Raw genomic sequence first — 22,931 nt, forward strand, 5'->3', positions numbered from 1 at the left:
GGTGTAACAGTTGTCCCTACAGTAACAGTTGGGGACGTCAACACAGCACTCTCTTCAAAATTAGAAATCTAAACAGAGGTTCACTGAGGAAACTGAGAAGCTTATAGAACACTGCACCCTAAAACAGTAGGATATATACCTTTCTCACATGCTCAAGGGACGTTCTTCAGGACAGACTCCATTATGGGACAAAAAACAGGCCTAGATACATTTTAAAATACTGAAATTATTGATAGCACTACAACTGATCATAGTGAAAGGAAGATAAAATCAATACAGGTGGAGAACAGGAAAATTCACAGGTATATGAATGTCAAACAACACGCTCTCAAACAATCAGTGAGTCAAAGAAGAAAGTGCAAAAGAAAGTAAATATTTTGAAATGAATGAAAATGAGAATACCGCATATCAAAAATTATGGGACACAGCAATTGCAGTGCTGAGAGGGAAATTTATAGCACTCAACACCTACATTCAAAAGTCAGAAAGCTAAAATCAAAGACCTAATTAAACACCTGAAAAACTAGAGAAAGAATAGCAAGCTAATTTCATAGCAAGCAGGAGGAAAGAAATACCAAAGATCAGAGTGTAAATGAATTGGAGAAACAAAAAAGAGAGAGAAAAAAGCCCACAAAAACCAAAGCTATAGGCTGAGCCCCCAGTCTTGGGGTTTGTTCATATGAAACTTAACCCCACAGGGTATAGGTCAAGCCTACTTAAAATTAGGCCTAAGAGTCACCCCCAAGGGAACATCTTTTGTTGCTCAGATGTGGCCTCTCTCTCCAGTCAACACAGCAAGCAAACTCACCACCCTCCCTGTCTACGTGGGACATGACTCCCAAGGGTGTGGATCTTCCTGGTAACGTGGGACAGAAATCCCAGAATGAGCTGAGATTCAGCATCAAGGGATGGAGAAAACGTTCTCGACCAAAAGGGGAAGAGTGAAATGAGAAAAAGTGTCAGTGGCTGAGAGATTCCAAACAGAGTCAAGAGGTTATCCTGGAGGTTATTCTTACGCATTAAGTAGATATCATCTTGTTAATCAAGATGTAATGGAGAGGCTGGAGGGAACTGCCTGAAAATGTAGAGCTGTGTTCCAGTAGCCATGTTTCTTGATGATGATTGTATACCTTTCACAATGTGACCGTGTCATTGTGAAAACCTTGTGTCTGATGCTCCTTTTATCTACCTTGTCAACAGATGAGTAGAACATATGGAATAAAAATGAGTAATAGAGGGAACAAAATGTTAAAATAAATTTAGTTTGAAATGCTAGTGATCAATGAAAGGGAGGGGTAAGGGGTATGGTATGTAAAAATTTTTTTTCTGTTTTTGTTTTATTTTTCTGTTGTCTTTTTATTTCTTTTTCTGAATCGATGCAAATGTTCTGGGAAATGATCATGATGATGAATATGCAACTATGTGATGATATTGTGAATTGCTGAGTGTATGTGTTGGGAATGTTTGTGTTTCTTTCTTGTAATTTTTTTTAATTAATAAAAATTTAAAAAAAAACACCACAAAAGTTGGTTCTTAAAGATCAATAAACCTTACAAAATCTTGGCTAGAGTGACAAAGCAAAAAGAGAAAAGATGCAAATAAGTAAAAACAGAAATGAGAGGGGTCACTACTCCTGACCCAAAAGAAATTATACTATGAACAACTGTATGACAACAAATCAGACACCTTAAACGTAAAGGACAAACTCCTAGAAACACACGAATCCTACCCTTACTCTAAAAGAAACAGAAGACCTCGACAGAGCAATTACAAGAAAAGAGGCTGACTCAGTCATCAAAAACCTTCTGACAAAGGAAGCCTTCCCAGATGGCTTCACAGGTTAAGTTCCAGCAATCCTTCAAAGTATTAATACCAATCAAGCTCAAAAATCTTTCAAAAAAATTGAAGAGGGAACACTACATGACTCTCTATGAAAGCAACATCATCCTAATACCAAAGCCAAATAAAAACAGTAAAAGAAAATTTCTTTAATTTTTCTAATCAACATAGATGCAAAAGTCCTCAACAAAACACTTGAAAATCGGATCCAATGGTACATGAAAAGAATCATACACCATGATCAAGTGAGTTTTATTCCAGGTATGCAAGAGTGGTTCAACACAAGAATATCAATTAACACAATACATGTTAATAAATCAAAGGAAAAATACACATGAACATACTGATGGACACAAAAAAGGCATTTGACAAAATCCAGCATCCTTTCTTTTAAAACACTTCTAAACACTTTTAGAACACTTCTAAAGGTAGGAATAAAATGAGACATTCGCAACACGATAAAAGGCATATATGATAAATCCACAGCTAACATCATTTCCAATGGTGAAAGACTGAAAGCTTTCCCTCAGATGTGGGATAAGGCAAGGATACCCATATTCATCAATGTTATTCAACATCATGCTAGAAGTTCTAGCTAGAGGAATTAGGAAATAAAAGCATCCAAATTAGAAAGAAGAAGTAAAACTTCCAATATTTGCAGATACCATGATCCTATATATAGAAATTTCCAAAAAATAAAGTTACTAAAGCTAATAAACAAGTTTGGCAAATGGTAGGATACAAGATCACCACGCAAAAATCAGTAGTATCTATGCACTAGTGATAAGCAAACTGAGGGGAAAATGAAGGGGAAAAAAATCCCATTTATTATGGCAACTAAAAATATCAAATTTCTAGGAGTAAATTTAATCAAGGATATAAATATCTCTACTCAGAAAATTGCAAAACATTGCTAAATTAAGGAAGATCTAATACACTGAAGGACATGCCATGTTCACAGATTGACAGACTAAATATGGTTAAGATGTCATTTCTACCCAAATTTACTTACATATTCAATATGAGTCCAATCAAAATACCAACTGCCTAAAATTTGAAGAAGCGGAAAAGGAAATTATCAAATTTATTTGGAAGGGTAAGTGGCTCCCCAAAGCCAAAAGCATCTTGAAAAAGAAGAAAGAAGTTGGAGGACTCATATTTCCTGACTTTAAAGCACATTACAAAGCTATAGTACTCAAAACAGCCTGGAAGGGACATAAAGATAGAAATAATGATCAATGGGTCCAAACTGAGAGTTCAGAAACAGATCTGCACATTTACACTCAAATGATTTTTGACAAGGCTTCCAAGTCCACTCTACCAGGCCAGAAAAATCCCAATGAATGGTTGTGAGAGAACATTTGATATATACAAATCCAAATGAAGAAAGAGAACCCTTATCTCACATCTTAATAAAAATTAACTCAAAATGGACCAAAGACCTAAATATAAGAGGCAAGACCATAAAACTCCTGGAGGAAAATGTAGGGAGGCATCTTAAAGAACTTGAGGTAGGCAAAGGTTTATTAGACTTTACACTCAAAGCACAGGCAATGAAAGAATAAAAAAGATAAATGTAAATTCTCAAAACTGAATACTTTCTTGCACCAAGAAAATGAAAAGGTGGCCTACTCAATGGGGGGAAATACTTGGAAACCACATATCTGATAAGAATTTAATGATCAGTACATAAAAAGAAATCTTACAACTCAATGATAAAAAGACAACCCAATTTAAAAATGGGCAAAAGACTTGAATAGACATTTTTCAAAAGCGGAAATAGTAATGGCTAAAAAGCACACGAAGGAATGCTCAACATCACTAGCTATTAGGGAATACAAATCAAAATCATGAGATATTATTTTACATCTACCAGAATGGCCAATTAAAAAAAAAAAAACAACTTACAAGCGTTAGAGAGCGTATGAAGAAATAGTAACACTCATTCACTAATGCTGGGAATGTAAAATAGTGTAGCTGTCATGGAAGACAGTTTGGTAGCTCCTCAGGAAGCTAAATGTAGAAGTGCCATATGATCTGGCAATCCCACTACTAGGCATATATACCCAGAAGAATTGAAAGCAAGCACATGAACAGACATTTTTATAGCAAAGTTCATGGCAGTAGTATTCATAACTGCCAAAAGATGGGAACAACCCAAGTCCATCAACCGACAGATAAACAAAATGTGGTGTACATACATACACACACACATACAATGGAATATTATTCAGCTGTAAGAAGGAATGTAGTCCTGATACAGGCGACATAGATAAACCTTGAGGACATCATATTGAGTAAATAAGCCAGACACAAAAGGATAAATATTAAATGACTCACTAATATAAACTAATAATGAGTAAACTCCAAAGTTAAAATCTTGAACATAGGTCACCCTAGGAGACAGAAAGGTAGAGAATGGGGAGCTGATGCATATTTTTTTGCATAATTTTTAATTAGGTTGATTGGAATATTTTGAAAAAGTTAAGAGGTGATGGTACCACATTATTGTGAGTGTAATTAACACCACTAAATTATGGGATCGTGGTTAAAAGGGGAAGTTTAGGGTTATGTGTGTCACTAAGAGGAAAGCAAGAAAAAAACATAGGACAGTTAACACAGTGAACCCTTTTGTGGATGGTGAGTGTGGTTAATAGTACCAACATAAGAGTGTTCTTTCATGGACTAGAACATATGTATTCACTATTACAAGGTGTCAATAATAGGTTGGTAATTAGAAAAATATATACCTAACATCAAACTATGGATATTTTTAATATTCTTTCATTAATTGTGACAAAGGTACCATACCAATGCTAAGTTTCAATAATTAAGTGCTATAAGGTGTATGGGGTTTTCCTTTTTGGAGCAACGAAAATTTTCTAAAATTGACTGTAGTAATGAATACACAACTCTTGTGATTATACTGCAAATCATTGTACACTTTGGATGGATCATATGTTGTGTGAGTATATCTCAATAAAACTATTTAAAAAAAATAAAAGAAACCTTGGAGGCAATTACACAGTGGGAAGAAATATTTATAAATTGATGAAAGAGAATAATTATAACCAAGACTTTGTATCCACAGCTCTCTTTTAGAACTGAGGGGGAGATAAGATGTTCTCAGATAACCAAAAGCTGAATGTTCATCACCACTTGAACTGCTCTACTAACAAAACTAAAGGGAGTTCTTAAGACTGAAAGGAAAGGACACTAGACAGATGATCAAAGCAGCATGAAAAGATAAAGATCTTCAGTAAGGTTACCACCTAGGTAACTGTAAGTGCTAGTATTATTTTATTGTGTTTTTGGTATGTAACTTCATATACAGAATATAACATGCAAGTGTATTAAAGTAATGATAAATGTATGCTTTGGGACTCAAATATGTAATCTATGGCAAGAACTTCATGAAAACAGGAGAATGGAGAAGTACAGAAACAAAGTCTATGGATGATACTGAAGTTAAGATGGTAAGAAATCTAAAGAGATTAGTACATTCAGGATGCTAAATTATCAATTTCATGGTAACCACAAATAAAATATCAGAAAAATATGCAAAAAGGAAATGTGAAGTGACTCTAACTATTCACTAAAAAAAATCAACTAGATACAAAAGGAGGCAATAATGAAAGAATTGAGGTACAAAAAAGGTATGACTCACAAAAAATGAAATTTCAAAATAGCAGAGGTCCTGAATTATCAAGAGCTACTTTAAAAGTTAAGTGTCTTAAATTTCCCAAACAGATGAAACTGGCAGAATGTACAAACAAGAATGACCCTACTAAACAGTTATCTCTTCTATGTTGCAACTTTTCCCACTGCGGTTTTGATACATCACAGGTCAGCCTAAGAAATTACGTGGCAATTCTAGGGTAATTGTGTGGAAGCAGCAGATGACATGCAAAGACCAGCAGAAACAGCAGAAAATGTTTAAAAACTCAGAAATGAATAAAATGTATGTATAGTGTTGTATATGGTTTGTCTTTTAATGCCAGTAAGTTACCATAACCGTAAAAGAAAAAATTCAGGCTTTTCTGGTATGAAGTGAAAGCCAAAAAATTTTACACAGAATTCCAGGTCACGAGTGCACCGCACCCTTAGCCCCGAGATGAAAGCAGTAACTGTATCCTGCTTACAAGAGACACACCTTAAATGCAAAGACATAAGAAGGTTAAAAGTTTAAATAAAGGAAAACATTCCATGAATAGAGTAACTAAAACAGAGTGGGGGATGGTTACATTATCAACTAGGTCCTCTCTGCTCATTCAAAGGGTTTGAACTCAAGCCTGAGAAGGGGTGGCAGGACTTCAGTAGGATGTGCGTGAAGACCACTGGGGAGTACACTGCGGGCCTCATCCAGCAAGATGGCTTCGTCTTCTGTATAGATGTAGACCAGGTCTTCCAAGACAACTTTGGGGTGGAGACTCTGGGCCAGTCAGTGGCTCAGCTACAGGACTGGTGGCAAAAGGCACATCCTGATGACTTTACTCACCAGGGAAGGTGGGAGTCAGCAGCTCTCATTCAACTTGGCCAGGATTTTTATTACCATGAGGCCATTTTTGGAGTAACACCCATTCAGTTTCTAAATACCACCTGGGAATGCTACAAGGGAATCCTCCAGGACAAAGAAAATGATATAGAAGCACAGTGGCATGATGAAAGCCACCTAAACAAGTATTTCCTTCTTAACAAACCCAAGAATATCTTACTACCAGAATACTGCTAGGATTATCATATAGGACTGCCTTCAGATACTAAAACTGTCAAGGTATTTTAGCAGACAAAAGTGTATAATTTGGTTAGAAATAATATTTGATTTCAAATTATGCCAATAGGTTTCTGAATCTGAGTATTATTCTGGTTACTTCCTTAGAAAAGAAACAGTTTTCACTTTAAAAAAAACACCAATAATACAACAAACACATCTACTCCTCCTTAAAAATTTGTGCCTTATAATATGAGAATGAGCATATGATAATCAGGTAAATTCTCAGTGATTCCTTATCTACTCTGAGTTTGAGGTAAATACTAATAGCTGAACCAAAAGAATTTGCCACATGTGAAAAAAAAAGGTGAGAAATACTCTATATGTCCCAGATAACAAAAGAGTTCTAAGGAAAGTGTTTGGCAACAAGATACAGTTGGGGGAAGATATATCCCCTTGATTTCAAAGTCTTCCTTTCCACAAGAAAACTTTGCTACAAGAAAACTTGTAGCAAAGACACAATCTGACTTGGCAATACTGAAAAAGTTTCTATAACAGATTGGTTCAGGCCATTTGTGGTCCATGTCCCTTTCTCATCAGGATGCTGCTTGGCTTATGTGCAAAAGATTGGTAGAGATTACCAGTGGAGATGGTGAATGTTCCAAGTCATAGGGGATCTGAATAAGTAGGTGGCTCAGGATGAAGAGACCACAAAGCCTTGACATCAGCATCCATTAAACAACAAAGAAAGAGTGGAAAGAGGGTTCATCACCATGGGGCAGTGCCACCTTGAAAGGGCACAGTGCATGGGTTTGGCATCTAAATACACTGTGGCTCCGTGATGAATGGGAGGCAGCGTGAGTGACCTCTACCCTCCGTGACCTCACAACTTTCAGAGTAACAGGGACCTGAATGCAAGATGCTTCCTGCTTTGTCCAAACCACATTCAAACTGCCAAACTGCAACTTGCAGAATCTTCAAATCCTTGGCAAGCAGTGGATGGTATAGAGCAGGGAGAGGCCTTCAATGGACCGAAGAGACCTACAAGGGCCTAAGGTTCACTAGAGGACAATCTGCTAGAGTTGGCTCTAACCCTCAGGGCCTCTTAGACCATCAAATACCAATTTGGGGGATTGGAGGAAAAGTCTTCCCATCAAGTAATCTCTCAATCCTCACTCACCTCCTATCCCGTCCCAAGTGTAAAGGGTGGGAAGACTTTATTTTGATTTTATTACAAAAGCATGATATGGTTATGGAAACCCAGTCCATTCATGACTGAACAGCTTAACATTCAATTCTTTTCTCTAAGAGAAACTTAGAGAAATCCCAGATATTTAAAGTTCAGCAATTCAGAGTAAAGGAAATTAGGAGGCAACATTTACCTATGAGCATGCTGATATTTCGCTTGTATTCAAGTTTAGGTCATTTGCTTCCATTTTCAAGTTTACTTAAAAGGCCACTGCATTGTTTTGAGGTATAGCAAAATGGGCTTCTACGATAAAATGAAACTTCCATTTCCTCTTACTATTTCACTGCTGCCTCCTCTTCTATTAAATTCTTGTCCCCAAAACTCACAATCCAACAAAACAAAACAAACAGAAATCCTGAAAAAGAAGTGGGTTTTAAAAAAAAAAATCACATGTCAGGAACCTTACTTCTTTATTACTCAAGTTGTCTGATCCATTCTGGAGAAGGGAAAGTTAATGGTTTAAGTCCTGCATCAAAGAAATTATTCATCCTGACTATTTAAAGGGCTGACATTTACTTTTGAGGGCCTTGATTTTTTTTTCATTTAAATTTAAATCCTAAATGGACAAATTCAGGATCTCATTAACAGTTATTCTCAAATCTTTCTAAAAATAAAATTTCTCATTACCATTGAAAAAATTATCAGGAGACAAAATAGTCTTAAAGTCAAATATTCTTAGAAGGAACTAGAAAAGATACTATATATTGATAAAAGGGTCAATTATAAAAACTAACTAGAATGTGTAAACAAACATAGAATACGGGGTACCTAGAGATACACAGAAGCTAGAGAAGGGGAAGCAATTATATAAGATGTACAGAATTTTTAATGAGGTTGAACTTAAATGTCTGGAAATGGACAGAGGTGAGGGTTGCTCGTTATTGGGATTATAAGTAATAGTGCTCTGTCGTAGGTGAATTTGGCTGAAAGGAGTTGTTTAGACATATATAAGTTTACATAATATATATAAAAAAGAGTATGAGAAATATTTAACACAAATTTGTTTGAAAATAGCAAATATTCTTCTGAAGTGCACAAGGATCATTCTATAGGATAGATTATATGTTATAGCACAAAACAAGTCTCAATAAACTTAAAAAGATTGAAAGCATATAAAGTATTTTATTGGGCCACAATGAAATGAAACTAAAAAACAGTAACAGGAAAACTTGAAAATTCACAAATATGTGGAAGCTAAACAGTACATTCCTAAGGAACCAATGGGTCAAAGAAGTCACCATGAAATTTGGAAATATCTTGAAACAAATGAGAATGAAAATACAAAATACCCAAACTTCAGACAAATATTGGATAAACTGACAAAGACACACATACAAAAAGGATGCAAATAACAAAAATCATTTGAAGTGAGAGGGGGAATATTATTGCTGGTTTTACAGAAATAAAAAGGATTGTAAGAGATATTAAGTACCACTGTATGCTAAAAAATTAGATGACTTAGATGAAATGGACAAATTTCTAGAAACAAACAAATTGAGTAAACTGACTCAAGAAGAAACAGATACTCTCAAAAGACCAAGAACAAGAAAGCATTTTATCAGTTATCAAAAACCTCCTAATGTAGCAAAGTCTAGGACAATATGGGTTCACTAGTGATTTAAGCAGAATTTCTCTAAAGAAGATACAAAGAGCCAATAGCTCCTGAAAAGATATTCAACATCACTGGTAATCAGAGCACCGTAAGCAATTGTTCCCCAACAGATTAGCTATCTTTGACAACATGGACCAATCCCTAGAAACACACCTTGCTTTCTTTATATTTACTCTGAAAAATTCATTGTTTTGAAGAAAAAATTGAGCGCATAATTCTTAAAAAGCAGGTATTTTAGGTAGTCATGTATTCTGTACACTCATATTTTTATGTTATCTTTTATCCTTCTAGTCTGGCCATTATACAATATCCTTAAGGGAAATCATAATCACTCTTAGTCAAACCTGTGTCAGTCAATGGAAATATACAGGTCAAACAAGACAATCAACTTCCTGGTGGTGTTTACATTTCGTTTAAAAGAGATAATATGAAGTAAAAATGACAATGTTAACTTGAGTATATGGTATCAACAGTTTTCATTTGTTCAGCGGAATAATCCTCCTGGAAAGAACAGATGTGTTTGCTGAAACCTTAAGGATTCAGCTGGGCAAAGTTGAAAATTCTGGGAAAATTTGCTTGGGATATAAGTTGGTTTAATGGGAAAATGTACAAAATTCTAGCAACAACAGGCTGCTCTTTACAGAAATGAAGAGCGGAATGAACTGTAGGCTGGGTTGGACTGGACTGCAGAGACTGGCAGAAAGAAGCATTCAGTGTCTGAAAGCCACTGTTAAGCCCTATGTGCCCTTGTTGTAAGGACAGTGGGAACCCATTGACAAAGTTAAAGGAGAATGACATGATGAGATAATCTGTGTTCAAGAAAGCCCTTTAGGTTTAGGACACAGTGATGTAAGGACTAGAGAAGTACATCAAGAGAAAATTTAGAAGGGTACTGGTGAATTTTAAATATTCAAAGATGGCTGCCCACAAGACTTGATGAAAAAATGACACCTGTAACACAGTATATGATTTGGAAAATGAAGTCAAGAATAATTTAATTTGCTCTCCTTGAATCCCATGTAAATTAAGTACAGATAACTTACTTGGGCTTCACTTGAAATCACCTTGCAGGGGATCCCACTAATGAAACCTGGAACAATGCGAGCACTAAAACAAATAATAGATAAGGATACACTGGAAAAAAAATAGAATACATGGATCTTTAGTGTCATAGCAAATAAACAGGGAGCAAGCAAACCTTCTAAAAGACAGAAAGCCAAGTAAAATATAGCAACAGTGTTGGAAATGGAAAAAATGACTATTTGGCAACCATTGTTGGTGGACTGGGTCTAGAGGATGGTGGGTGGAGGATGGATGTGAAACAGGGCATTGATAGAACCTCAGACTGTGTTCTCATAAAATGTCACTCATTATAAAATGAAAGAATGTTTCTGCATGTGAAGGTACCTGACAGAAATTTCATCAGGTTATCAAGTTCACATCACCAGTGGGTGAGGCAATTGGATCTCCTATTCCTCCTGATCGGATGCACTGCGGAAAGCGTAACTTCAAGCTGGGTTCCTACTAAGGCTCTAAATGTCAAAAGGAAAACACTGGGAAGACCAAGGTTGTGGTCATTTGTGCTCCTTAAATTCATTAAAATCAGAAAATGAAAGAACCTCTCAGGAGGATTTCCATATTGAAGTTAACTGGATAAAGTTCACTGGAAACACAGATATTTCTGAGATAGTTTGGAAAGGGTAGAACAGTGGGTAAAAGTTAAAGAAGTCAACGAATGGGAATACAGCATTGAAGCAAAGCTGACTTCCAGATTTGGAGTTTTTTAAGAGAGTGTCCTTGTTTTGTGGATAAGCATACAAGAATATTTTTATGAAATGTTTGTTAGTAGCCAAATTGTGGTAAAATTATAACTACTGGAGAATCTCAGTGAAGGAAGTAGGAGTTCTCTGTACCTACTCTTGCAATTTACACATTTGATATTACTTCAAAGTAAACTACTTAAATGCCCATGTCATTAACATACCACTAAAATATTCAGAGGCCAAATCTATCTACATGTAATTCAAACAATATTTTGACAGCAATCAATCTTTCAAGAGTCTGGATGTTATTAAGGAGCAAATGTGCCATTATTATACGAGCATGTCTTTGGTATTCTCAATAATTTGGGCTGTTTGTGGAAACAGTGAGGTATTTGTATTCCAGTCTCTCACTGAAACTTCTGCTGCTGCTTGTTTTGGAGACTGACTGCCCTTTACTTCAGATTGAAAGCCATGGAGAAGAACACACATTTTATCATTTCCTTCTCCAATGCAGGGGCATGTTACTCCAAAATTTCTTGTGCTCACTAGGGCTTCAAGAGGTGACTCAGATTTTAGTTCAGATTTTCTGTACTTGGCTTTCTTTTGTCTGTCTGTGCATGCGTATTTCAGGGGATCATCTCTCTCTCTCTCTACACCAGGAGTCTTTTGGGAGCTTTCACTGACTATGAAGGAATGAGGGAATAACTTATTCACAGCTGGGCTACACAATATGGAGAAGTGCTGGAAGCTACGAAACGCTAGAAGTTATCTTTATGTACCAAGCTGGGAGGGGAACAAATGTAATCATGGTACATCATGCACAAATAAACATTTATTGAATGTTTACATAATATCAGATATATCTAATGTATATATGAATATATATGAAACAAATATAATGAGTAAAGTTTTTGAAATACACTTTTAAATTTCATCTTCAATCATAATAAAAAAATTGCAATGGTGTACAATTTCTCATAACCAAGTGAGGATGTTTAATTACTTTTAAGTTTAGCTCGCTGAAATGTCTTGTTTCGATGTGATACTATTTAAAAGTAAGTATTGGTAGATAGAAGTGTTACTTGCACAGCATGAGAATGTCTAAATGCCCCAAACTGTAGATCTTAAATTGTTTAGTTGTTTGATATGTGAATTTTACAAGATACACGATCTCCTAGTTAGGATAAATTTGCACAAAGTAAAATTCATACATGAATAGAAATCAGTTTTTGAATATATACATATATAATGTATATATGAATATATATGAAAATTTATATGAATAAATGTATAGATGAATAAATATAATATCAGCAATACCCAATGTATAGATGGTATAAATGAAGAATTATGTTGAAATCAACAGTTTCTTGTTGAGAGTAGATGACAAATGTTTATACAACTTGTAAGTGTGAGAAGATACATTGAACTAAGAAAAATTAGTAAATAAATTTCAACAAAAAAATCCTCACAATATATAAAAGCAGATGGTTATTAGGACTTCACCCTGAAAGTGTATTTCATTGGTGCAAAATTTAACTTCATAGATACATGAATGCATTTTCAAAACTGAAAGCTTTTTGAGTTTGGTGGCTCAGCAGGCAGCGTTCTCACCTGCCATACCGGAGACGGGTTCGATTCCAGGTGCCTGTCTATGTTTAAAAAAAAAAAAAAATTCAAAGCAGAGAAAGATGAAAGCAAAGAAATTGAAAATGGTTCATCATCATTTGAAGTATTATTACAGGATATAGACATATACAAAATGATGAGACTGTGAACATATAGATTTCACCTTTACATGAAAACATACAAAATTAAACTAAGTGCAAAATTTGAATTTTCCACAGAAGTTTACTGTGAATGAACACGTGATTTACAAAAAACAGCCCCTCTTCAATAAACCGATAACATAAATCCTACACAAATTTCATTTTTAGTCTTAAGCAATACGTAATACTCGATACTGAAAATCACAATCCTGCTTTGAACATCAAAAGCTGATTTCTGTTTATGCATGAATTTTACTTGGTGCAAATTTATCCTAACTAGGAGATTGTACATCTTGTAAAATTCACGTTATCAAACAACTAAACAATTTAAAGCGTACAATTCAGGGGCATTTGGACGTTCTCAGCTGTGCAAGTAACACCTCTATCTACCAATACATTTAAAAAAGTATCACATTGAAACTAAAGACATTTCAGCAAGCTAAACTTCAACATAATTGAACATCCTCACTTGGTCATGAGAAACTGTATACCGTGGCAATTTTATTACGACGGAAGATACAATTTAAAAGTATATTTAAAAAATTTTACTCAAATGTTTGCTTTCATTAAATCTAGGAATATAAAATTGTTATAAATGTCGGAATGTTGGGTAAAAAGCATTTAAAATTAATGTTGGGAGTTCTATTACCTGTACTTGTAAACTCTTTAACATTTTTTTCAACTACGTAAGAGGTGCAAGAAAAATTAACCAATAACATAAATAACCAAAGGCGTATACCTAGGAACAACATTTTCCCTTTAACGCCGGGCTCTGACATGACTCAGCCAGGACCGGCCTGTCCCCACCTGCTGCACTGGAAGGATCCTGCATATCCATTTCAGTATCGGAGACGCCTTCCCCTCCCTCTGAATCTCTATCAGGAATGTTTCCAGCAAGAGTCCTAATTCCCAAAAAGTAAATACCACAGCATGTCAGATTTCCACCCGGCAAAGCCCTCAACAAACGGATATTTTGGTAAAATACCTCTTGCTCTTGCTAAAAATATTACCTGAAAAAGTAGAGAAGGAACCACATGGAAGAGGGCGGAAAATGAAGGTTCTCGGCTCGCAATTTAGGAGAAAAAAAACACCTTGCAGAATGGCAACAAAGGCCCCTCCTCCGCCTCGGGCGCAGAAAGGAATGTGTTTACACACAAGGCCGCGGGCCGCCGATCCCAGCGCCGCGGGGCCTCCTCCGAGGGTCCCGCGGGAAGGAAGTGCTCGTTCTTCCTGCCGAGGCGGCGCCCCGTGGGGAGGGGACAAGGAGGCGTTTCCGGCGCGGTTTGGTCAGGGACCGCGGTCTCGGCGCCCTCTGCCGGCAGGCAGTCCACAGTGCACTGCGTGGTGATGAAAATCGGCCCTCTCCTCTAGGAGGCGAATCAGTGAGGTGGTGTTGACTGCTCAAGGCCAGTAGACTGAACCTGCGTGAAGTGGACGCCTCAGCACAGTCAACACAGAAGGTTGAGAGAGAAGGCCCCGCAAAAGGAGCAGGACCTGGGGAGCCTCCACCCTGTGCCCAGACAACCCAGTCTGCATCAGGCTTTGATCCCCACCCCTAGGGTCTGGACTATCCCAGAAGAAAGCTCTTCGCGCAGCACAAAGGTGTCTGTGACATTCCACGGGACTCCCTGCGAGGCCCCGCCTAGCCAGAGTCCTCCCACCTCCATCGCTCCAACCCTCTGGTCTGCCTCATTGAGATGTGCACAGTTTGTTGGTGAATTTGTTGGGCTTCAATGATGTTACCTGTCCATGATCTCACTGTCACCTGGAAATGTAGGAGACCCAACCCAGGTTCCCAACCCAGGGTCCACAGCGCTCCAAGGGTCAAAGCAGCCTGACGAGGGGCTGCTTAACCACAACGGGTGATTGAGGACCCTTCTTGGCACCTGCCCCAAAGAATCCTTGTCAGGTACCCATTAAACATGGGGCCTGGGAGAGTTCCATGGTGTAAGTAAAGAAACCTCTTTATGTCATTCTTGTGAATTTCTCATGTTTGCAGCTATTGAAGCAGGATAAAATAGGACAACTGTTTCCTGTTCAGCTCTGAAAGAGTTAACAGACATCTCCAAGTCCTTTGTTTCTTGTCTAGCTCCAAAGGAACTAGTACAGAGCTGCAAACTTTAGCTACAAACTTCCTGGCACAAAAATCCCCTTAAAGCCCCCAAACCTCCCCAAACCATTGAAACCTCCCCAAACCATAAAAGCTTATAAAATTCTGGCCCCAAAGCAAACTCTTGGTCAATAATAGGGTCATAAAGATTAACCATTTGCCCAAAGACAAATTTTAGGTATGTGACAACAAACCATGAATTCTCTAGCTATCTCCTCCTACAACAAAGGAGACACCTAGTATTCCAAGGTTACTATGGAAACCTGACACTGACAAAACTTACCTATAGAACAAACTGGCCCACCTCACTCAGTACATGTCCCTCCCTTGGGTACACCCACGTTAATCTCTCTAACATGTACTCTTTCTCTTTTTAATAAACTTTCTTGTTTATTCCTATTGGCTTTCTCATTTCTAAATTCTTAGTTTTGAGACTATCAAACCTGGATTTGGGCTCAGCTGGCACCATTGCCAGCAGGATACTGGTTACGTATTCTGACCAGCCTGCCAGGAGTGATTTCAAATCCAGGAGAGCAGCATCTTCCACATAAGACACCAGCCCACAGGACCTGAATTTTGTAAATCATGCCTCTCACTATTAATTCTTGCCATTCTGCCCTACCCTTTGTGCCAGTTTGAATTTATGTACCCTAGAAATGCCATGTTTTAATCCTAATCAATCTTATGGGAGCAATGGTTTCTTCTGATCCCTATTCAATACTGTAGGTTGGAAACTTGATTAGGTTATCTCCACGGAGATATAACTCGATCAATTGTGGTTATTGAATTTGATTAGATGGAGATGTGTCTCCACCCATTCTGTGTGATTAGTTTACTGGAATCCTATAAAAGAGGAGACATTTTGGAGAGAGTCCCTTTTTGAGAATGACGAGACAGCCACAGAGCCAGGACGAGGAACCACCAGAGTCCACCAGCCAGTGATCTTTGGAGATGAAGAAGGAAAATGCCTTCATGAAGCAAGAGGCTTGGAGAGAAAACTAGCAGATGCCACCATGTTCGCCATGTGCCCCTCCAGCTGAGAGAGAAAGGCCGAAGATCATCGGCTTTCTTGAACCAAGGTATCTTTACCTGGATACCTTAGATTGGACATTTCTATAGACTTGTTTTAATTTGGACAATTTCAAAGTCTTAGAACTGTAAACTAGCAACTTATTAAATTCCCCTTTTTAAAAGCCATTCCTTTTCTGGTAAGTTACATTGTGAGAACTAGCAAACTAGATCACCCTTTCTACCTAATCTACCTTTTTGTAGCCATTGTGCTCCTTATATTTGTCACCCTCATTAGCCTCTGCCTTCCCCCATCTGGGTAGGCTGCTCAGCATGAATTCCTCACCTATGTCCTTTCCCTTTCTTCCCTGTTTCAGGTGCATTCTCTCCTCCCTTTGCTGCCTACTGCTAAGTCCAGGTATTTATTACTCCCCCACTGTTCTTCATCCTTCATGCAAACTGGGTTTTCAGCAAGGTTTTTCTTGGGGGAGACTTCCTCTGGTGCAAAGATTGTGGATTTCCCATGGGACCAGCCTTATAACCCCTGTAGAGATATTCATCCCTGGTTATGCACCCCCTGTTTCCTTTCCTTTCCCTGAGGGAAATTCTTCAGGTATTCTGGCTCACCTCATCCTCTGCATATGGCCCATGTAGCATTCTCATACTATTCATAACATCAACCCTCTCCTCCCAAAGGAGAACACAGGACTTAGCCAAAAGGGACCTCCATCCCTTTTCTCTGTTTGTAGTGGTTTCAGACCGGCTCATGCACCAAGCTTACTTTCTGCATCCAGTTTTGGGAAAAGACCAGAGAAGTTCGGCTCAGAGCTCTCAGGGTGAGAAATCTCAACATCCCACTTCCTTGAGCCACTGGTATGAGAAGTCTGGCTCACCAACCCTCTGGGTCTGGCTTAGGAGTCAAGGGGTGAATCCAGACAGCCCATCTCCTAACACCTAAGGTTTTTCTCCTCCATAGGGGAACCCTGGGGTGGGTAGGTGTCTCAAGGATACTGTTACCAGACAAAGACCATGAATTCTTATGCCCAATTCACTCAATATCCAATTCCTGAGACATCGGAGCTTCAAAGAGAGAAAGAATTTATTACTAGGTGTATAGTAGGAGAGCAGATGACCTAGCAGCTCAAAAATCTGTCTACCTGAACTTTAATAATTCTGATAGTTTTATTAGAGAAAAAGATGGGCGGGGTTTAGGATAATGAGCACAGTGGGCCCAGATGATGTAATTGGAAGTGATCTAATTACTGAGCATGCACAGATTGATTACATATCACACAGACATATGTAAGACATATGTAAGAAAGTGGTGGAGAGGTCTGGTTGAAGTAAAAGCTTCTGTGCATGTCAGGTGGGCCCACTTTGGTTAGATCCAGTCTTGGTTATTAAGATAACTTTAGATTTGGGGTGGGTTAGCTCTGGCCTGACCCAAGACCCTTTATTAATAGACGTTAGGGGCTGCCTTTAGTGATTGCAATATTCTTAAGTTGAAAAACTGGATAACTGGATACAAATGAATGTTTTTACGATCACAGGGGCAGAAGATACGGGCTATACAATCATTACCAGTGATCAAGGCAGCTTGATTACAATTTAGAGATTTCAGGAACTTCCCTGTGTCTACTCCAATATACCAGAAAGCAAAAGGGAACATCTATATAATGATTAAGTACTCAAAATCATCCCATTTCTCAGTTACAATATTATTCAGCTAGTGGATGAGAGGGACCCCAGTGAATGAGGTCCCTCTATCACTCTCTCTTTTTAGGATATGGGCAGTGCATCCAGCATCCGGATTGAAATCCCATGGGCTGCATCCTGAAAAATTGGAATAATCTGCTGAGCTTTGAACTGAGAAAGAAAAAGTTGATTTCTTGCTGTAACATTGCTTGGCTTCAGTAGAAGTTGGGAGGTGCAGAATGGTGGGAAAATGGCATTCTTGGCTTTAACATTATTCTCCAATTAAATCTTTTTTTGTAAAAGAGAAGGGAAATGGTCTAAAATTCCTTATGTCCAGCTTTTCAGGTCTCTAAATCAGGACAAGGCCACGAGAAAAGCTTGTAAATGTATTATCTTAAAGGGAAATTGAGAGATGAATCCTTTCTTTCTCTGGAAGAGAAGGAGGCAGATATTTTAAATGACTCGTTGCTAGCTAAACCCCCATGAAACCTCAAAAAAGCTCAGGAATAATCATTCCCTAGCCCAGATCCTGAGCCCAATGGACCTGAGGCTCCCATAGACCCTTCTCCTTTGAAAAAAGAGGTTTCCAAGCACACTGCACCCACTCCTTATTCAAGTTCATAGAACACACTCACAGTGGAGCCCCTTACCACCCCCCCTGGAGAAGGGGAAAAGGAGTCCAAAGCAAATGGAATATATTCTCTCTGGGAAGTAGCCAATGGGAATATGGGAATTATAAGGTGCACATTCCTTTTTCTATGACCAAATTAGCAGAGTGTAAGAAGCAATTGCAAAAATTTTCTGAGGACCCCCCCAAGTTTATGGAGGAATTTAAAAACCTGGTCCTCATCTATCAGCTCACCAGGGAGACATTCGAGTTATTTTCTCCTGCTGTTACACTCCTGAGGGGAAATGAAAGATGTGGGGAAAAGTCCTAGGGCATGCAGATGAGCTGCATAATGAGAAAACTGCAAAAGATGTCCTCAAGACCCGAAACACCTATAAATAACATTATGAATACTGCCTTTTCTGTCTTTTATAACTTTAACAGATTCACATAGGAGGAGAAAGGAAGGAGAGACTGGAATAAGGCATGGCTCTTAACTTTGGCTGTGAATTGTAACCAGCCACCTCAGGGTCACTGATGGCAGAAGTCATGGTGTACCTGTCATTGATGTGGAGAGCTGGATCCCTGGAAGCAGGAGCTCCCCCCCAAAACCAGAGGAGCCCTGAAGATGAAAAGAGCCTCCAGGGCCCTATCCATGAGATGGGAAGACAGAACACTGGACCCAGAAGTGTGTCAAACCCCCAAGGGGGAGCTCATCCTCTCCAAAAGCCTTGCTGACTGCCCCCAATCAAGTCTGCAGTGGCCCAGGGCCAACAGCCGTCTGCATCTCACAAAAGAATATTGAAATTGCAGAGCCCCAAGTATTTCTAGATGTAGTGTGTGAGACCGTTAAGTCTTTCTGAATCTCCTGTTCTCCCAAATGTTTCCTTTATAAGACTCCAGTAAACCAATCAAGACCCACCCAAATGGGTGGACACCTGTCATCACCTAATCCAGCTTAACAACCACTCTTGGTTAAATCACATCTCCAGGGAGATGATCTGATTACAGTTTCAAACATACAGCATTGAATAGGGATTATTCTGCCTTTATGAAATGGGATTTAGATTAAAACATGGCTTTTCTAGGGGACACACATCCTTTCAAACCAGCATACCAAGTGACCATAAAACTGACAGTTTTGAGTATCAGAACAAGAGGAGGCTCTGTAATAGGTCCAGGCTTCTGTGAAAGCTGCTCTGCCCCATTGCCATATGATCCAGCAGACCCAACGGTGCTGGGCATGTTAGTGGCAAATAGAGATGTTGTCTAGAGCTTTTGTCAGCACCTATAGGATAATCACCATGTGGACCGCTTAGGATTCTGGAGTAAAATGTAACCATCAGCTGCAGATAACTACTCTCTTTTTGAGAAACAGCTTTTGGCCTGCTACTGGTCCTTAGTAGAAACTGAATGCTTAACCATGGTCCACAAAGTTAATATGAGACTTGAGTTGTCTGTCATAAGCTGGTTGTTGTCTGACCTACCAAGCCTTATATTTGGGCGTGCACAGCAGCACTCCGTTATAAAATGGAAATGCTATATAAGAGATAGGGCCAGAGCAGGTACTGAAGGCATAAGTAAATTATATGAGGAAGTGGGCCAAATGCCCATGGTCCTCACTTTTGCCACATTTCCTTCTCTTTTTCCAGACCAAAGCTATGCCCTCTTGGGAGGTTCCTTACAATCATTTGATGGAGAAAGAGAAAATCCGGGCCTGGTTTACAGATATTTCTGTGCTATGTGCAGTAACACCTGAAAGTGGACAGCGGCAGCACTACAGTCCCTTTCTGGGAAGTCACTGAAGGACAGTGGTGAGGGGAAATACTCCAAATTGATGGAACTTTTATATAGTGCACCTGGTTGTTCATTTTGCTTTGAAGAAGTACTGACCAAAGGTACATTTTTATACTGACTCATGGGCTACTGCTAATGGCTTGCCTGCATAGACAGGGACTGTGTATGATTGGGAAATTGGTGATGAAGAGGTTTGGGCAAGAGGTATATGGATATACCTTTCTTAATGGGCAAAGAACATGAAGGCATTTGTTTCACATGTGAATGCTCACCAGAGGGTGACTTCAGCAGAGGATAGTTTTAGTAAGTGGATAAGATGACCACCTTTGTGGCTACAAGTTGTCCTCTTTACCCAGCCACTCTTGCTGTTGCCCAGTGGGCTGATGACCAAAGTGGTCATGGTGGTAGGGATGGATTATATGCCTGGGCTTAGCAACATGGACTTTCACTCACCAAAGCTGACCTGGCTGTGGTCACTGTTGAGTGTCCAATCTTCCAGCAGCAGAGACCCTCACTCAGTCTCCATATGTTACCATTCCTTAAGGTAATGAGCCTGCTACCTGTTGGCAGGTTGATTACATTGGACCACTTCCATCATGGAAGGCACAGTAATTTGTTCTGACTGGAATAGACACATACTCCAGACATAGGTTTGCCTTCCATGCATGCAATGCTTCTGCAAAAACTACCATCTATGGGCTTACAGAATGCCCTATCTGCTATCAAGTATTTCTACACAGCATGGCTTCTGATCAAAGAGCCCACTTCACAGCAAATTAAGTGCAAGAATGGACACATGCTCATGGAATTCTCTGGTCTTATCATGTTCTCCATCATCCAGAGGAACTGGGTTGATAGAACAGTGGAATGACCTTTTTAAAAAACTTTTTTAATTTAAATTTTTTTGTTGAGAAGTCTTTACACACACACATTCTATACACGGTGTACAATCAACTACACACAATATCATTACATTGTTGTATATTCATCACCATGATCATTTTTTTAGATTTGCATCACTGCAGAAGAAGAAATAAAGAGAAAAAACAAACAAACTAATACATACCATACACCTTACTCATCCCTCTCAATGACCCCTAGTGCTCCATCTACCCAATTTATTTTACCCTTTGTAACACCATTATTTGTTTTTTTTAATCCATTTTTTTTTTACATGGGAAGGCACTGGGGATCAAACCTGGGTCTCCAGCGTGGCAGGCAAGAACTCTGCCACTGAGCTACCATGGCCCACCCCTTAGTCCATATTTTTTACTCATCTGCCCATACCCTGGATATAAGGAGCATCAGACACAAGGTTTTCACAATCACACAGTCACATTATAAATGTTAAATCTTTATACAATCATCTTCAAGAATCTAGGCTATAAGAACACAGCTCAACAGTTTCCCTCTAGCCACTCTAGTACACCATAAACTGAAAAGGGATAGCTATATAATGCATAAGAATAACCTCCAGGACAACCTCTTGACATTCAAATCACTCAGCCACTGAAACTTTATTTTGTCTCATTTCTCTCTTCCCCCTTTAGGTCAAGAAGTTTTCCTCAACCTCTTGAAGGGAATGGCATTTTGGAGACACATTATGGTGCTAACTAGGTGGTAATGCCTTGCAGGGTAGGAACAGTGTTCTCCAGATGGCTGCGTGTGCTCTGAATCAGCACCCACTGTATGCTGCTGTTTCTCCCATAGCTGGGATTCACAGGTCCAGGCATTAAAGTGTAGAGTTGGCAGTGGCACCACAAACATCACCCCTAGTGATCCACTAGAAAAAATTTTTGTGCCCTGTCCCTAAAATCTAAAGCTCTTCTGGTCTACAGGTCTTAGTTCCAAAAGGAGGAGTGGTCCTACCAGGAGACATAATGATTCCACTGAACTGGAAGTTAAGACTACTACCTGGCCACTTTGGGAGTCTTATGCCTCTGCATCAGTAGGCACAAAAGGAGATTACTGTACTGGCTGGAGTGATTGATCCTATCTATCAAGGGAAATATGTCTGCAACTACACAATGGAGGTAAAAAAGAGTTTTCCTGGAATGCAGAAGATCCTCTAGAGCTTCTACCATCCCTGTAGTTAAAGTCTATGGAAAGCTTTAACTTTCCTACTTGCTACAAAGCAATCCAGGCAAGACTACTAATGGCCCAGAAAGTTCAGGAATGAAGGTTTGGGTCACCCCACCAGGCACAGTACCATGGAAACTGAAGTGCTTCCTGAGGGTAAAGGGAACATGAAATGAATGGCGGAAGAAGATAGTAATAAGTATGATCTATGAATACATGAACAATTACAGAAATGAGGACTGTGATGGTATAAATATTTCCTCCTTGTTTTGTTACGAGCATGTTTGTATTTGTACATAAGCAAATATCTTGTTTTCTTCTTATCATATGACAAAAGTCACATTGTTCATGTTATAGTATTCAGGCCATAGGTTATGAACCTAAATATTTTTATTTAGTCTGTTGTTCTAGTTTGCTAGCTGCCAGAATGCAACACACCAGAGATGGATTGGCTTTTGATAAAAGGGGATTTATTTTGTTAGTTCTTCAGAGGAAAGGCAGCTAACTTTCATCTGAGGTTCTTTCTTATGTGGGAAAGCACAGGATGGTCTCGGCCGGCCTTCTCTCCAGGTCTCTGGGTTCCAACAACTTTCCTTGGGGTGATTTCTCTCTGCACCTCCAAAGGCCTGGGCTGAGTTGCAAGTGCTGAGCTGCTTGGGCTGTGCTATGTTGCGCTGTCTCATTTAAGCACC

At 38.9% G+C, this 22,931-nt stretch overlaps 1 protein-coding gene, 2 long non-coding RNA genes and 1 pseudogene across 4 annotated transcripts in view; 3 read left to right on the plus strand and 1 right to left on the minus strand.

The window, feature by feature from the left end:
* LOC143683919 (uncharacterized) overlaps nucleotides 1–14,524 on the minus strand; it is a 61,352-nt gene extending 46,828 nt beyond the window's left edge. Inside the window, 1 exon segment of the mRNA XM_077160415.1 lies at nucleotides 13,954–14,524. The gene's annotated coding sequence lies outside the window, so the exon portion shown is untranslated.
* On the plus strand, nucleotides 5,292–6,661 carry LOC143683028 (N-acetyllactosaminide alpha-1,3-galactosyltransferase pseudogene; annotated as a pseudogene).
* LOC143683922 (uncharacterized) lies at nucleotides 14,096–22,192 on the plus strand. The gene is made up of 3 exons (XR_013175719.1): nucleotides 14,096–14,890; nucleotides 20,016–20,261; nucleotides 21,999–22,192. It is a non-coding gene; the product is annotated as an uncharacterized LOC143683922 (long non-coding RNA).
* Nucleotides 15,856–19,783, plus strand: LOC143682330 (uncharacterized). 2 transcript variants are annotated; one of them, XR_013175080.1, is made up of 4 exons: nucleotides 15,856–16,132; nucleotides 16,439–16,479; nucleotides 16,811–16,897; nucleotides 18,808–19,783. It is a non-coding gene; the product is annotated as an uncharacterized LOC143682330 (long non-coding RNA). The 2 variants fall into 2 exon arrangements; XR_013175081.1 differs by lacking the exon at nucleotides 18,808–19,783 and adding an exon at nucleotides 17,845–17,980.
* Nucleotides 22,193–22,931: the final 739 nt, after the last annotated feature.

This window comes from Tamandua tetradactyla, chromosome 5 (assembly GCF_023851605.1).
Source record: "Tamandua tetradactyla isolate mTamTet1 chromosome 5, mTamTet1.pri, whole genome shotgun sequence".
In the NCBI taxonomy this organism is placed as follows: Eukaryota; Metazoa; Chordata; class Mammalia; order Pilosa; family Myrmecophagidae; genus Tamandua; species Tamandua tetradactyla.